General features: G+C 41.9%; 1 long non-coding RNA gene and 3 pseudogenes across 4 annotated transcripts in view; 3 read left to right on the top strand and 1 right to left on the bottom strand.

Moving 5' to 3' along the window:
* Window positions 1-16444, bottom strand: part of LOC104993950 — a 109905-nt gene that overhangs the window by 57134 nt on the left and 36327 nt on the right. The window lies entirely within an intron of this gene.
* Window positions 3176-5590, top strand: LOC104993948 (annotated as a pseudogene).
* On the top strand, window positions 4027-5183 carry LOC104993945 (annotated as a pseudogene). The gene has a single exon (XR_825893.1). The product of XR_825893.1 is annotated as a CUE domain-containing protein 2 pseudogene (transcript).
* LOC104993947 lies at window positions 4145-5200 on the top strand (annotated as a pseudogene). The gene has a single exon (XR_825894.1). The product of XR_825894.1 is annotated as a CUE domain-containing protein 2 pseudogene (transcript).

Here is a 16444-nt window from a genome sequence, read left to right as displayed (position 1 = left end):
AGCAATGCAAAGAGGCAAGAAAATATAACCAATAATCAGAAGAAAATAAAGTCAATGGAAACAGACCAGATATGACAGAGATGATGGAATCAGAAGACAAGGGCTGTAAAACAACTATTGTAAGTATTACAATAAGATAATAAGGAGAGAATTAAAGATACAAAATAATCAAATGGTAGATTGAGAGAAGATAAATATAACTACAATAAACATTTCACGAGACACATGGACTCACAGATTTAATAACACACTCTTCTGTGCATGCATAATAGGATAATGGAGTGATCACAGTCTCAAACATTGCTGCTGCTGCTGCTGCTGCTAAGTCACTTCAGTCGTGTCGGACTCCATGGGACCCCATAGATGGCGGCCCACCAGGCTCCCCCATCCCTGGGATTCTCTAGGCAAGAACACTGGAGTGGGTTGCCATTTCCTTCTCCAATCAAAAATTGCTACTGGGGATGTAAATGGATATCATCATTCTGAAGGGCAATTTGGTGATTGTGATCTAACAAGATCACAGGCTTCCCGGGTAGCTCAGAAAATAAAGCATCTGTCTGCAATGCAGGAGACGCAGGTTCAATCCCTGGGTCAGGAAGATCCCCTGGAGAAGGAAACGGTAACCCACTCCAGTACTCTTGCCTGGAAAAATTCCATGGATGGAGGAGCCTGATGGGCTACAGTCCATAGGGTTGCAAAGAGTTGGACACGACTGAGCAACTTCACTTCTTCAACAAGATCACTGGTGCATCTACCCTTTGAACCGGCAGTAATGTTTCTGAGAATTTATTATTCAAATCTACTTGCACACAGGCAAAATAATGTGAGGGGAAGGTTAATCATCTCCTTGTTTGCTTTAGCAAAAGATTGGGGGGAAAATTTAAATGTCCATCGTTAGATGACTGGTTAAGTACATCATAGTAAATTTATTCAATGGAATATTCTACACTTGTTAAAGAATGAGGAAGTACTCTGTTCTGATACAGAAAGATTTCCAAAATACAAATTCAAAAGCCAAAATTAAGAATGGTGTGTTTAGTATGCTCTCTTTACATGCATTCATTTTGCTGGCTTGTTCATGAGAAACTCTAAATCATATGAGAAATGAATACCATGGTCTCCAGGAAAGATGTGTGTAGGAACTATAAAAACTGGAACAGGAAGAAGGTTTTCATTCTCTACCTTTATATTTATTCTTAAAATTGAAGGGAAACTAAAGCAATTATAAGTTCTTGGAGACAGTAGGTATTAGTACTATCTTATAGGAAATGATTTGTCTTTAGGGGTCCAGAAACATCAAAATATCCATGACCTTTTCCCCGTTAATTCTTCTCCTGGAAATTTACTCTCCAGAAGGACTTCAATAGGGACTTCCTTGGTGGTCCAGTGGTTATGAATCTGCCTTCCAATCAATGCAGGGGATGCAGGTTTGATCCCTGGTGGAGGAACTAAGATCCCACATGCCACACGGCCAAAAAAAAAGAAAGAAAGTTGAACTCATAAAAACAAAGAAAAGAATGGTGTTTGCTAGGGGCTGGGGGATATATATATCTAATGTATAACACAGTGACTATAGTTGATAATGCTGCATTGTATGATTGAAATTTATTAAGAGAATAGAACTTTAGTGTTTGCACCAAAATAAATTTGTTGTTGTTGAGCAGCTCAGTCAAGTCTGACTCTTTGTGACCCCATGGACTGCAGCACACCAGGCTCCTCTGTCCTCCACTATCCACAGAGTTTGCTCAAATTCATGTCCATTGAGTTGGTGATGCTATCTAACCATCTCATCCTCTGCCGTTCCCTTCTCCTTTTCCCAGATAAATAAATAAATGATAAATATGGGAGATGATGGATGTGTTAACTCAATCATGGGAATCACTTCACAACATACATGCATAATCAAATCATTACAGTGTACACTTTAAATCTATTAATATTAAAATTTTATTTATCAATTATATTTCAATAAAGCTGGAAGAAATATTTGGGAGCCAAAGTACTCTTATGGGGGTTAGCCACTTCCATATCCTCTGATATAGCTTATTGTACATGTGTACCATTCTCTCATTTACTTATTAAATATGGCATGCTAGATTTTTTTCCTTCATGCCAAAACAATTCATATCCATTGCAGAAAATGTAGGTAATGTGGATAAACAAAAGAGAAGAAAAAATAATATGAAAATCACCCAAAATTATACCACCCAGCGATGTTACATTTTTGTACACTTCCTTTCCATGTAACCAGGGAGGAGACCTACAGTGCATACTCCTCCTTCTAAAACAATTTCCCCTCTTATAGCCCCTGCCTCTAATGCTTAGTTTATACCACATAACTCCATCCCACAGGTCACCAGGATTAGACACCCTCCCTGTATTAGTCAGGGTTTAGTCAGGAAAGCAGACACCACCCTGGGTTTTTCAAACCAAATAAAGGAAATTGGTTCCACAGGAAATGGAAAAGCTGAGAAGCCAAACACAGGATGGTGAGGAGACTGAAGGTTAGCAACTGGCCAGAAACAACTGCTGCTCTAGGCAGAAGGGACAGCAGGAAAAGGAGGTTTTATCAGAGCACAGAGTTTGGGGCCAGTCAGAAGGAGCCAGAACCAAGGAGGGGGATTTCCAGGGAGCTGGAATCACAGAGGCAGGGTCTGTTTGTTGGGGAGAGGAGACTTCTTGGGAGAGAAGTAGCCACAGTCAAGGACCTCACAGGAAGAGAGAAAGAGGGGGAACTATCCCAGCCTTTTCCCTCCTCCTGTTCTCCAACCATCTGTCTTCTCTTGGCCAAACTTAGCTAGAAGGCTCTGGGCTAAGGAGCCTGAGGAGTGATGGGGAAGGGGACAAGGGAAGGGGGATGCGAGGGAGTACAAATAGGCAACTGGCCAGGAATTGTCTAAAAGCAGCCAATCAACAGGTTAGCCACGCATCACCTAGGTAGTATTTTTTTTTTTTTTAGTTAATTAATTAATTTTGGCTGCACCAAGTCTTAGTTGCAGCTTGCAGGATCTTCCATCTTCCTTGTGGCATGTGGGATCTTTAGTTGCAGCGTGTGAACTCTTAATTCCCATACCAAGGACTGAACCCAGGCCCCCTGCATTGGGAGCACGGAGTCTTAGCCACTGGACCACTAGAGAAATCCTACCTATATAGTATTCTTACCAAAAAAGTTTAAGCTGAATCTAATCAAGAGGAAATAATCAAGCAAATCAAATGGAAAGAAACTGTGCAAAACAGCTGGCCTAGCCTCTCCAGAAAGTCAATGTCACAAAAGATGAAAAATATCCAGAGAACTTGTCTAAAATTAAAGGACATTAGGGAGACATGAAAACTAATTTCTGTGTGTGCTCATTATTTGAATACTGGATCCAAAAAAATCATATGTCAATTGTGGAAATATGAATCTGAGTAGCAGATTAGATTACAGTTGTATATAATTGCTAAACTTCTTGAGTGTGACTGTTTGACTGTGGTTATGCAGGAGAATGCCCTCAATCTCAGGAGATATATACCAAAGTATTTGATATCTTCAACTAACTGCATACATATATACATGGAGAAAGAAAATGTGATCAAGCAAATGTAGCGAATGATAAAATCAGTTGACTGTAAAGAAAAGGTCTATAGACTTTCAATGTACTATATGTGACTATTCCAAAAGCTGAACATTTTTCGACTAAAAACTTTAGGAAAAAAATAGGCTTTGACCAGTGGCATAAGGTGAAAAAGATGAACTGAACCAATCAGTTCTTAGGAATTTGAACCTAAAAGCATAAAAAGAAACTGCTAGCTCCAAGGGAGGTGGGTACGCTGCGGATGTGGCTGGCTGGTGGGATGGTGGATGAAGAAGAGAATCCTGCCTTTGAGGAAGAAAGTGAAGAAATTAGAGGAAGTACAGAAGATGGACAGGGTAAAAGAAAGAGACTTTTTTCTAAAGAATTAAGGTGTATGATGTATGGGTTTGGAGATGACCAGAATCCTTATACTGAATCAGTAGATATTCTTGAAGACCTTGTCAGAGTTCATCACTGAAATGACTCATAAGGCAAAGTCAATTAGAGGAAATCATGGTCAGGTACAAGTTGAAGATATCATCTTCTTTATTCAAAAGGATCCAAGAGGCCTTTGATCTCCTTGGTGGGGCTGGGGGCATTCGAGCTGCACCGCGCAGGACAAGTCGCCAGCGACGCCCGACGGAGCAGCTGAGGAGAGAGCATGGAGCTGGAGAGGATTGTCCGTGCAGCCCTTCTTGCCTTTGTCCAGACGCACCTCCCAGAGGCTGACCTCAATGGCTTGGATGACGTCATCTTTTCCTATGTGCTTGGGGTTCTTGGGGACCTGGGCCCCTCAGGCCCATCAGAGGAGAATTTCGACATGGAAGCCTTCACTGAGATGATGGAGGCCTATGTGCCTGGCTTCGCCCACATCCCCAGGGGTACAATAGGGGACATGATCCAGAAGCTCTCAGGGCAGTTGAGTGGCGCCAGGAACAAAGAGCCCCTGTAGCGGCCTGAAAAGCTCAAAGAAGAGATGATGTCTTCTGCTGGGGACACCCAAGATGAGGCAGCCGGCCCTGAGGAAGAGCTGCTGCCAGGGGTGGACATACTCCTGGAGGTTTTCCCCACCTGTTCAGTGGAGCAGGCCCAGTGGGTATTGGCCAAAGCTCGAGGGGACTTGGAAGAAGCTGTGCAGATGCTGGTAGAGGGGAAGCAGGGGCCTCCAGCCTGGTATGGCCCCAACCAGGACCTGCCTAGGCATCTCAGAGGCCCCCAAAAAGATGAGCTGAAGTCCTTCATCCTGCAGAAGTACATGATGGTGGATAGTGCAGAGGATCAGAAGATTCACCGTCCTATGGCTCCTAAGGAGGCTCCCAAGAAGCTGATCCGATACATCGACAACCAGATAGTGAGCACCAAAGGGGAGCGATTCAAAGATGTGCAGAACCCTGAGGCTGAGGAGATGAAGGCCACATACATCAATCTCAAGCCGGCCACAAAGTACCGCTTCCACTGAGGCACTTGCCAGACTCTGCCGGAGCCATCTAGGCACAGATCCCAGAGAAGCCCTACACACCACACAGGGCTGGCCCTAACTCCTGTCCCCCTTCCTTCCCAACTTCCTTGCTCTAGTGTTAACCTCCTCTTGGAGCTGCCACAAGGCACAGTAAAGGTAGCCCCAGGAAGGTGAAAAAAAAAAAAAAGGATCCAAGAAAGTTTTCTAGGGTTAAAGACTTGCTTACTATGAATGGCAATTTGAAACGTGCTAGAAAAGCATTTGATGAAGCAAACTATGGATCTTGACACCTATTGTACTTTCTGAAGTTTCCTTATCTTCTGGGGAAACCATACTTAGTAACTATATTTTCCACAGTAAGGTCCTGATACCTAACCATGTGAATGAAAAACAGAGAACCACAAAGTTTTCAGGTTTTATTTTCACATATTCAATTTTAGAATGATATATGAGCCTTTAATTGCCTGCCATTGTATTACCATACTTGAACTACTTTTTGGATTTTAATGACCACATGTAAGTCAAAGTATCTTTGGTTTGCAAATCATTCAGTTTCTTCTGACTCTTGACCATGTCGATGAATTAATATTTATATAAGGCAATGGCACCCCACTCCAGTACTCTTGCCTGGAAAATCCCATGGACGGAGGAGCCTGGTAGGGCTGCAGTCCACGGGGTCGATAAGAGTCGGACACGACTGAGTGACTTCACTTTCACTTTTCACTTTCATGCATGGAGAAGGAAATGGCAACCCACTCCAGTATTCTTGCCTGGAGAATCCCAGGGATGGGAGAGCCTGGTGGGCTGCCGTCTATGGGGTTGCACAGAGTCGGACATGACTGAAGTGACTTAGCAGCAGCAGCAGCCATTAATTATATTGTGCCATTGTAGGTTGTACTGTAGCTGTTTAATATGTGAAATCTAAATGGCACCTTTGACTTTGATAGCTAAGATGTGTTTCATGTATTTCTAAAGCTTTTAGACTATAGTAGTGTAAGTTATTAAAAGATAGTGAACTGGTTTGTGTTTCTTTTAAGGAGAAAATGATATTAGAAAATACAGTCTCTTGTAGGAATGTTTATTTGCCTTAAGATAATGTGTTTTAATACTCTTCTTTAGATAACAAGAGTGATTTAATTTTAATTTTTTATTTTTTGAGAAACTAAAAATTTCCTATGAATGTTTCTGTGTTGGAAGACTTACTGGATTAAAAATCTTTGGGGTTTATAATACACTATTTGTCAGATTTTAAAAGAACTCATTTCCCCAGATCAGATTATAACTTCTGAAAGTGCTTTCAGTAGCAGGAATGGTATTGCTGAAAAAGTTGATTGCAGGTAAGCATTTGGGGTTTCACTAACGTATTTGTTAGTATTTATTTATTGTGAAAATGTGTATTTGACTAAAACCATGTGTGGCTATGGAAACCACTTTTGTAGTTCAGGATATACAAATTTTGTGTGTATTTAGCTCACTGTATTATTCCTGTTCTTAGCTTAAAGTAAGGATTAAAATTGCATTTAAAGGGATCACTGGATACTACTCTTTGTGAAACTGAATGTTTTGTGTGCCACTTATAAACATTATCTATGAATCAGTACTTAGGAAGATTTCACTTTCTTAACCTATTAATATAAGGAATAAAGTATGAAAAATTAAAAAGATTACTTAAAAAAGAAAGAAACTGCTAGTTAGCAATAAAGTTGTAGGTGACAGAAAAACATGGCTGGAGTTAAGTGAAAGAAAATGAAAGTTGCTCAGTCACGTTCAACTCTTTGTGACCCCATGGACTGTAGCCCACCAGGGATTGTCCATGGGATCGTCTAGGCAAGAATACTGGAATGGGTTGCCATTCCCTTTTCCAGGGGATATTCCTGACCCAGGGCCATCTGAGCCACATGGGAAATCCAGCGCAACGACAAACTAGGGAATTCCCTGATAGTCCAGTGGTTAAGACTCCGTACTTCTACAGCAGGGCAGCAGGTTGGATCCCTGGTTGGAGAACTAAGATGCTGCATGCTGCAAGGGCAAGAACAGAAACAAAATAAAAAGTCTCAACAAACTAAAATTATATGCAAATCAAAATTATGTGGTGGGAGAATGCTACATAGCACTGTTAGAAAAACAGCAGCCAAGTATTCTTTCCATCTCTGTAAGCACATGCCACTTCCCCCATCAGGAGGTGAAGTCTATTTCTCCTCTCCGATATGAACTTGCTTTGGCCAAAGATATGCAGCAGAAGTGACACAGTGCCAGCTCTGGACCTAGAGCTGAAGGCGCCTGACTGCTTTATTCCTCTTGGAGCCTTGAGTCACCATGTAAAGAAGCCCTGATGGAGAGACTGGTCCAGCCAGCTCCCAGCTACTCTAGACACCTTAGCTGAGAAGCCACACTTGTCAGTGAAGCCAGCATCATCCTCCAGCCCCAGTCAAGCTGACCCAGCCAACACCTGACAGAGCAAGGATGAGCTGTCCCTGCCAATCCCTTCCTAAATCATAGTATCATGAGCCAATAAATAAATGGCTATTGTTGTTTTAAGTTAAAGAATTTGGGGGAGGTTTACTATGTAGCCAATAGGGAACAGAGTAGACAATCAAGGACACAGAGATGCCTATAAGGAGAGTGAAAAAATTCCTGAGTTTTATCATTCTAGATCATTCCACAGGTAGACTCAAAACAACCCCCACTCCTTTCTTGAGTTAAATTAAGCAGGGAGGGATGGATTGGGTGTTTGGGATTAGCAGATGCAAACTATTATATAGAGAATGGTCCTAAAGTATAGCACAGAGAACTATATGTGATAAACCATAATGGAAAAGAACATGAAAAAAACATATATATATATATAACTGAATCAATTTGCTGTATAGCAAAAATTAACACAACAATGTAAATCAACTATACTTCAGTAAATTTTTTTTTAATGAATTAAGCAGGTCTCTGTTCCCTGTAATAGAACTAGCCAGACACAAATGTCCCCTCCTATCTTTTCTCTTTGCAGATGTTTTCATTTTTCAAAGAGTTTGATGAATATCTCTTAGTTGTGCTTGTCCCCACTCATTTCCTTATTTATTAACAGCACCTGATTTTTTCAACGGTTTGTTGTGAAATGCATCATCAAATAAAAGGAGGGATAAAATCATTCATGCAACCTAAATATAATTATAGTGTAAACAACCATCCACTAAGTTTGAGATATAAAACAAAGCCAGTCTTTCCAAACTCTCTGTTTACTCCTCAATTACAGCCTCTTCTCTACCTCCCAGCACGAAACACTGTGATGACTTCTGCATTGATCATTTTTTCTCTTCATTTTTCCACCTAGACATTTTTCCCTAAACATGACTTAGTTTTGAAAATCTGAGTAGCAAGCACCAGTGAAGGAGGGTAAGGAAAGGGTGATGCTGCAAATGTTGAAGGAGATGAACTCAACTGTCTCTGGGTCATTGTCTGGGCTTCAGCTTCCTTGAGCATTTACAAGAGACTTTTATAGGAAAATCATTGAGTAAGATGATGAGTAACACTGGGCATGGGGCTCAGCATCGTTGAGACATGAGGCAGTGCCACAGCATGGGCCAGTGTTTAGGTGTTCAGCCAGGACACAGTCAGAAGGAAAGGCTGTTCTGTATCTTGTGTTCACCAGGACTTGCCCTCCAATTCTTCCAAGAGGTCAAAGCAGAGCATTTCTAGACACTATCCACAGCAGGTCAGGCAGCAGGGCATGCAAGAGTGATCAGCGGATTGATGAAGTTCAGAGAAAAATTTGGGCCAGACTCTCTGGGCATTTTGTCCTTGATTTAAAAGTCTGTATGAGAGTAGGATAGGGGGCAATGGTGGCGGCGGCCCTCCACCATTTTGTCTCTCTCTGGGGTTGTACTGCTTCAGTCTGTTTCCTTCCGAATCTAGCGCACAGCTGTCGTCCTCAGATCGCCCATCATCCTCAGATTCCTTTCACCTTTCTCCTGTGTCAGATTCCTATTTACGGTATTCCATGCTGGAGGAGGAAATGGCAAACTACTCTAGTATACTTGCCTGGAGAATCCCATGGACAGAGGAGCCTGGCGGGCTACAGTCCATGGGGTCACACAGAGTTGAACATGACTGAGTGACTGAGCATGTATGCACGCCTTCCTTAGTTTATTCTCTTGTTCAAAAAGCACAGTTTCCAGTAGCTTCTTCAGAAAGCATGCATGGGAGGGAAATGCATCCTTGAAATCTTGCCTATCTGAAAATGTCTTTATTTACCCTCAAATTTGACTGATAATTTAGTTAAGTGGAGAATTCTAGATTGGAAAACATTCTGCTTCAATATTTTTTAAAGATTTGCTTTATTTTTTTAGCTGAGCTGGGTCTTCATTGTGGTGAATGTGTTTTCTCTAGTTGCAGTGTGTGGGCTCAGTAGCCCTTCAGCATGTGGGATCCTAGTTCCCCAACCAGGGATTGAACCCAAGTCCCCTGTATTGGAAGGTGGATTCTTAACTCCTGGACCACCAGGGTAGTCCCTGCTTCAGTACTTTGAAGGCATTGCTCTGCTGCTTCCAGTGTTATTCACCAAAGTATGAAAAGTCAAACCTAATTCCTGATCTCCATCTCTTTTTCTCTCTCAAAGATTTTTAAATCTCTTTGGCCCTGTGTCCTGAAATTTCATGATGATGTGTCTGGCTGGGTGGGACTCTTTTCATCCTTTTTTCTGGGCATTCGAAGGACCCTTCAGTCTGGAAACTCATGTCCTCGAGCTTGGTAAATTTTTCTGTACTGTTCTATTGATGGCTCAGACAGTAAAGAATCTGCCTGCAATGTGGGAGACCTGAGTGTGATCCCCGGGTTGGGAAGATCCCGTGGAGAAGGGAAAGGCTACCCACTCCAGTATTCTGGCCTGGAGAATTCCATGGACTACACAGTCGGAAAGAGTTGGACACGACTGAGCAACTTTCACTTTCACTTTTGTTGATGACTACCTCCTTTAAATGTTCTCTGTTCTGTCTAGAGCTCCTATTATTCAGATATTGAACCGTCCAGGCTTATATTCTGATATTCTCATCTTTTCTCTCCTATCCATCTCTTCATCTTCTTCAGGATTTTTTCAAGTTTATCTTCCAACTCTTCTATTACTTTTCTCAGGTCTACTATCCTGCCTTAATTTTTAAGGCTCTTTTTTATTCTCTTAATATTTATAAATTATATAATCCTGTTCTTACAACAGGCCTCCCAGGTGGTTCAGTGGTAAAGAATCTGCCTGCCAATTCAGGAGACACAGGCGACTCGAGTTTGATCCCTGGATCAGGAAGATCCCCCGGAGAAGGAAATGGCAATCCACTCCAGTATTCTTGCCAGGAAAATTCCATCAGAGGAGCCTGGTGGGCTATAGTCCATTGGGGTCACAAAGAGTTGGACATGACTGAGTGAGCATGCATACATGTTCTTACAACATGAATTCGATATATTCTCTTATCTTTAGGAATATATTAGTGAGAGATTTTTTAAGTATTTTTACCCCTGTACCCTGTGTGGTTGTTTTGGTGTGTTTTTTATTTTGTTTTTAACTCTTACCTTCAATGTCAGAAGCAGCATCTGATTCTTTTGCAGGGAACTTGCTTCCAATCACATTTTCAACCCATACAAGTGGACTTACCATTTGCTAATTCTTTTGTCCTGAATAATATACTTAACTTGCCTGGGCTTTAGTTTCTTCATCACTTAAATGAGGATGATGATAGAATCTATTTTATTGGGGTTGTCAAGGATTAAGTAAAATAATACAGAGGACACTGATTAAGTGCCTTTTCAAGCTTGGGAAGTCTAAATTGTCCAAGGTTACACATCTAACCATAGAAAACTCAGACTTAGATTTATGATTTGACACATAATTAGTACTCCATAAATTGTACTATTATGTAATAATAGTTTAGAAGAGAGGAGCACACAATCCAAGCCTGGCCAAAGAGATTCAGCACTGGGATTGTTACTGGAATGATTTGAAAGGAAAGACTCTTTTCTTATTAGGTTATTAAATTGATAAAACACCATCCCAGAGCTGCTACTAGCCTTCTGTGATGATTAATGTTTTATATCAAATTGACTAGGCACTGGATGCCCAGGTAGCTGGTTGAACCTTATTTCTGGGTGGTCTGTGAAGATGTTTCCAGAAGAGACTAGCATTTGAATGAGTGGGCTGAGTAAAGCAGAAGGCCTTCCCCAATGTGGGTAGCCTTATCCAACCCACTGAGGGCTGACTAAAACAAAAAGGTGTGAAGAGGTTGCACTTTGCCTGACTATTTAAATTGTCCTCAAGTACTCCTAGTCCCTAAGCCTTCAAACTCAGACTAGAACCTATGCCATCAGCTCTCCAGCTCTCTGGCCTTTGATGCACCATCAGCTCTCTTTGGTCTCCAGCTTACAGATGGGAGATTATGGGACTTCTCAGCCTCCATAATCACATGGGCCAGCACCTTATAATAAATCTCTTTCTAGTATTCATATTCACATATAATTTACAACAATATATAGTTTAAGATTCCCTAATCTATACAGATAAAAATCTGGGGACCATGTAGGAATGGATAATAAGAGTGTGAGATGATAATGGAAGGAACATAAAATTGATCAGGCCAAATTTATTGCTATGGGCTCATTAAGCAGAGATTCTGCATTTAGTCTACAGCTTGGGAAGTTAGAAAGGGCTCTGACAGTTAGGTTGATTGGCTGAAACATGGGCCAAAAGGGGTGGGGGGATGGCGCAGTGAGTGAACTGGAAATGCTGAACCCACCTTGGTTAAATGTGGAGGAAAGGATTCAAAGGATTAGGGAGATGGGAATATTACAGGGCATCTGTCATTTATGGCTTACCCACCTGGGAGGGCCTGGAAGACAACACCACTGCTACTGTGAGAAGTAAACTTGTGAGGGGAGCCTCCTCAGAGCCTGGAGGAGCTCTGAGATTGCTCTTCCCTATAGGCCAGACCTCCCAGTGGGAACTGCAGCCAATGAACTGGAAAACCTAAAGGCGATGGGAATAGGAGACCCAGCATCAATCCCTGAGTCAGGAAGATCCCCTCAAGAAGGAAATGGCAACCCACTCCAGTATTTTTGCCTGGGAAATCCCATGGACAGAGGAGCCTGGCGGGTTACAATCCAGGGGGTTACATAAGAGTCAGACACGACTTAGTGACTAAACGACAACAACAAAAGGCGACAAAAGTAACTGGATTCCAGGATGGTGAAGGCCAGGTGGTAGCACGCAACTGCCCAAAGGCAAGATGGGCTTGATTATCATAATGGATAACAGAGTCAAAGTAGTAATCAGAAGTATTAATCAGACTAATTAATCAGACTAATCAGTCAAAGTAGTAATCAGAAGTATTAATCAGACCTAGTTGGATGGTTGATGATGGTGTTCCAGAAGTGAAACAGATAGGAAGCCTATTAAACTTGATCTGTGTAAGCAAAAGAATTCCAGGTCAAGTGAACAAAATGTAACTTGAATAATGGTTCAACAGTCAATTCCCAGACTTGAGCCAGTTTACAGACCCAGAACCCCTTGAATGAAGGGGAGGCCAGTCCCCTTGAGGAAAGACCCTGGTATGCTACCCAAAATTTATGCTATTGATCTTTCTCCCAGCCTTCCCCTAAGGGGACCTATAGCTTTTACCAGAGTAACTGTGCATTGGTGGAAAGGAAACAATCAGACCTTTCAAGACTTTGGGGCATTGGCTCTGAACTGAAATTAATTCCAGGAGACCCAAAATGTCATTATGAACCCACCAGTCAGAGGAGAGCCTAATGTAAGACAGATCAATGGAGTTTTAACTCAGGTCTGTCTCATAGAGGTTCAGGGGCCCTTCAACCCATCTTGTAGTTATTTCCTCAGTTCCAGAATGCTTAATTGTAATAAGTATGCTCAGAAGCTAGCAGAATCCCCTCACTGGTTCCCTGAAACTGTGAAATGCTAGCTAGTATGGTGGAAAAGGCCACGTGGAAGCCCCCAAAGTTGCCTCTATTTAGGAAGGTAGTAAACCAAAAGCAATACTGCATTCCTGGAGGCATCACAGAGATCAGTGCCACCATCAAGGACGTCAAGGATAAAGGGGTGTTGATTCCCACCACATCCCCATTCAACCTGCCTTTCTGGTCTGTGCAGAAGACAGATGGGTCCTGGAGAGTAACAGTGGATTATCATAAGCTTAACCAGGTGATAACTCTGATAGTAGCTACCGTACCAGAGGTGGTTTCTTTGACTGAGCAAAGTAACACATCTCCTGGCACCTCACCTGCAGCTACTCATCTGGCAAATGCCTTTTTCTTCACCTCATCAAGCAGTCTGCTTTAGGTGGCACTGCCAATAATAGACCTTTATTGTCCTACCTCAGGGATATTTCACCTCTCTAGCCTGATGTCATAATTTAGTTCACAGGAATCTTGATCACCTTTCCCTGGGGCTTCCCTAGTGACTCAGACATAAAGAATCTGCCGGCAATGTAGGAGACCCAGGTTCAATCCTGGGGTTGGAAAAATCCCCTAGAGAAAGGGATTTTATCCCTTTATGGCAACTCACTCCAGTATTCTTGCCTGGTATCCCATGGTCAGAAGAGCCTGCCAAGCTACAGTCCATGGGTTTGCAAAGAGTCGGATACAACTGAGTGACTAACACTTCACACACTTCCTTTCCACAAGCTATCACTCTGGTGCACTACACTGACATTATTCTAATCAGACTAATGACTAGAGCACTAGTGAGCAAGAAGTAGCAACTACTCTACACTTGGTAAGACTCTTGCCCACCAGAAGGTGGGAAATAAACCCAACAAAAATTCAGTGAGTAGAAGGTAGTTATCAATACCAGCCACATGGCTAGTCAGAGAAATGAGGAATGTTAACTCATAGAGGTTTCCTTCTTATTTTGTTATGATTGTGTGTGAGTTATCTTTCCTTTCCTCTCTTATTTCCTTATCATGCAACATAAGATGTACTGACTTGAGATCATAGTATTTAAGTATTGTTAATTCTACATCATACTGTTTAAGTTATAGGATAATAAGGAGAGTAAACATCACTCAGGGGCTTTACCTCCTCTTCTGAGGAAGGGGCTAGTGCATTTTCAGTTGTATTGTAGCAGGCAGAATTAAACCTTTGTTATTCTTTACTTGGAGATTAATATGGTTTAAGAAGATACATATGAGCCTCAGCTTAACAGGGGGTGGACTTGTGATGGTTCATTTTATGTGTCAACTGGATTGGGCCACAGGGGTGCCCAGAAAGCTGGCTACAAATTATTTCTGGGTGTGCCTGAAGGTGTTCCAAGAGGAGATTAGCTTTTGAATTCATGGACTGAGGAAAGAAGACAGCCCTCCCCAGTGTGGGTGGGGCTCCTCAAATCCACTGAGAGCCCAGTAGAACAAAATGGTGGAGGAAGGCTGCATTCACATTCCACCTGATCCTTTGAGTCGGGACTTCAATCTTTTGCTCTCAGCAGTTCGGATTCTTGGGCCTTCAGACTCAGCCTAGAATCTACACTGTCAGCTCTCTGGCTGTCAGCCTTTGAATTACACCATCAGCTTTCTGGGTCCCCTTGGCTCTGTTTATCTGGAGAAAACTAACTAATACATCCTCTTTAACAGCTCTCAAGGAGAGTCTATGTGAAAGTAAAACCAACACAAAATAAGAATTAAGAGATGGAAATAGATTACTCATGATGACGTGAGTGCCCAGATCCAATCTGCCTGGGGTATTATGTGCCCTGACTTTCTAGTACTATGAATCAATACATTTCTTTCTCTGAAGTCACTTTTAGTTGAGTTTTCATCACTTGCACAGACAAATTGCAACACAATGAGAACATATCATTTTGAACTTATGTATTTCACTTAATATATCATTACCATATTTTCATGTCATTAAAATTATACTCCAACATTATTTTCTTTGAAAATGTTTGCTCCTTGGAAGGAAAGTTATGACAAACCTAGAGAGCATCTTAAAAAGCAAAGACATCACTTTGCCAACAAAGGTCCATATAGTCAAAGCTATATAGTTTTTCCAATAGTTATGTATGGATGTGAGCTGGACCATAAAGAAAGCTGAGTGCCAAAGAATTGATGCTTTTGAGCTGTGGTGCTGGAGAAGACTCTTGAGAGTCCCTGGCAAGGAGATCAAATTAGTCAATCCAAAAGGAAATCAACCCTGAATATTCATTGGAAGGACTGATGCTGAAGCTGAAGTTCCAATACTTTGGCTACCTGTTATGAAGACCCAACTAATTGAGAAAGACTGATGCTAGGAAAGACTGAAGGCAAAGGAGTAGGGTGCTGCAGAGGATGAGATAGTAAGATAGCATCACTGACTCAATGGACATGAATTTGAGCAAACTCCCAGAGATAGTGGAGGACAGGGAAGCCTGGCGTGCTGCCATCCATGAGGTCGCAGAGAGTCAGACACAACTTAGTGACTGAACAATAACAACAAATCAGAACTAAGAGACACTCAACAATTTCCACACAAGTTTTAACCCTCACTGTTGAGATACATTTTTTCCCCCAACCCTTTCAAGTATTTTTGAGGCTCCACCTTCCTGAAGATTGCCCCCAGACTCAGGAGGAACAAGCAGGTAAATTCTTCAAACAGACAGAAATGATAGCGGTGATAGCCACCTAACTCCACGTGTGAACATCTATCCATAACTGTTCTGTTACTGAAGACGGGGGGTGGGGGGTAGCGGGGCGGGGCAAGTTCAAGGAAAACTCCCTCTCATTCTTGAATAGCAACAATAAAGTTTAAGTAAGCAAAGCTGAACAGGATTTATATTCAAAGAGCTCAAGTAGGAATTCTGCAACAAAGTTCTTCCTTTGTTAGGACATTTATCTTTTGCAAGGAGGGTAGAACTTTGTGGTTATTTGTTTAATATGTAGTCTGTCATCTCCATCTTTTTCTCCAGAAAGAAAAAAAAAAAAAACAATTTTATGACTAATGTCAGAGAGTTTTTATGCTTATAAACAGGAATTTAAACAGTGTTTCCTGAGAGTCATAGAGTAGAAGTATTTTGAGTATGGGTCATACAAATCCACTTAAACCAGCTTACATTTGTGAAGGAAATTGTATTTTAAGGACCTGGAGTTAGTCACAGAACTCAAGGGCAGAGATCTGGCTGGTCCTCAAAAACAGGCTCAAAAGAGTCAGGAATCAGGGACTAGATGCTTCTAGAGACACCGGAAGTCCTGTTTATCTCATCAGTCTGAGCTGAAGTCTCAGCCTTCCAAATTCCTGGGAAGGATTGGCCAGCCACAGTCAGGTACTTATCTCTAAAGCAATCAACCTCACCCAAGAAAAGGGTATGAACCTGAGGATTGGGGGAGGTCAAATTCCCAGAAACCTGGCACTGGGAGCAGAGCAATAGATAAACGAGTCCTTCGGGTGACTCAGAGCCCCTAAACCTCACAGA

Source organism: Bison bison, unplaced genomic scaffold (genome assembly GCF_000754665.1).
Source record: "Bison bison bison isolate TAMUID 2011002044 unplaced genomic scaffold, Bison_UMD1.0 scf7180017864249, whole genome shotgun sequence".
NCBI classification, from domain to species: Eukaryota; Metazoa; Chordata; class Mammalia; order Artiodactyla; family Bovidae; genus Bison; species Bison bison.
Note: the sequence above shows the minus strand (reverse complement) of the source record. Positions and strands in the feature narration are given on the sequence as shown.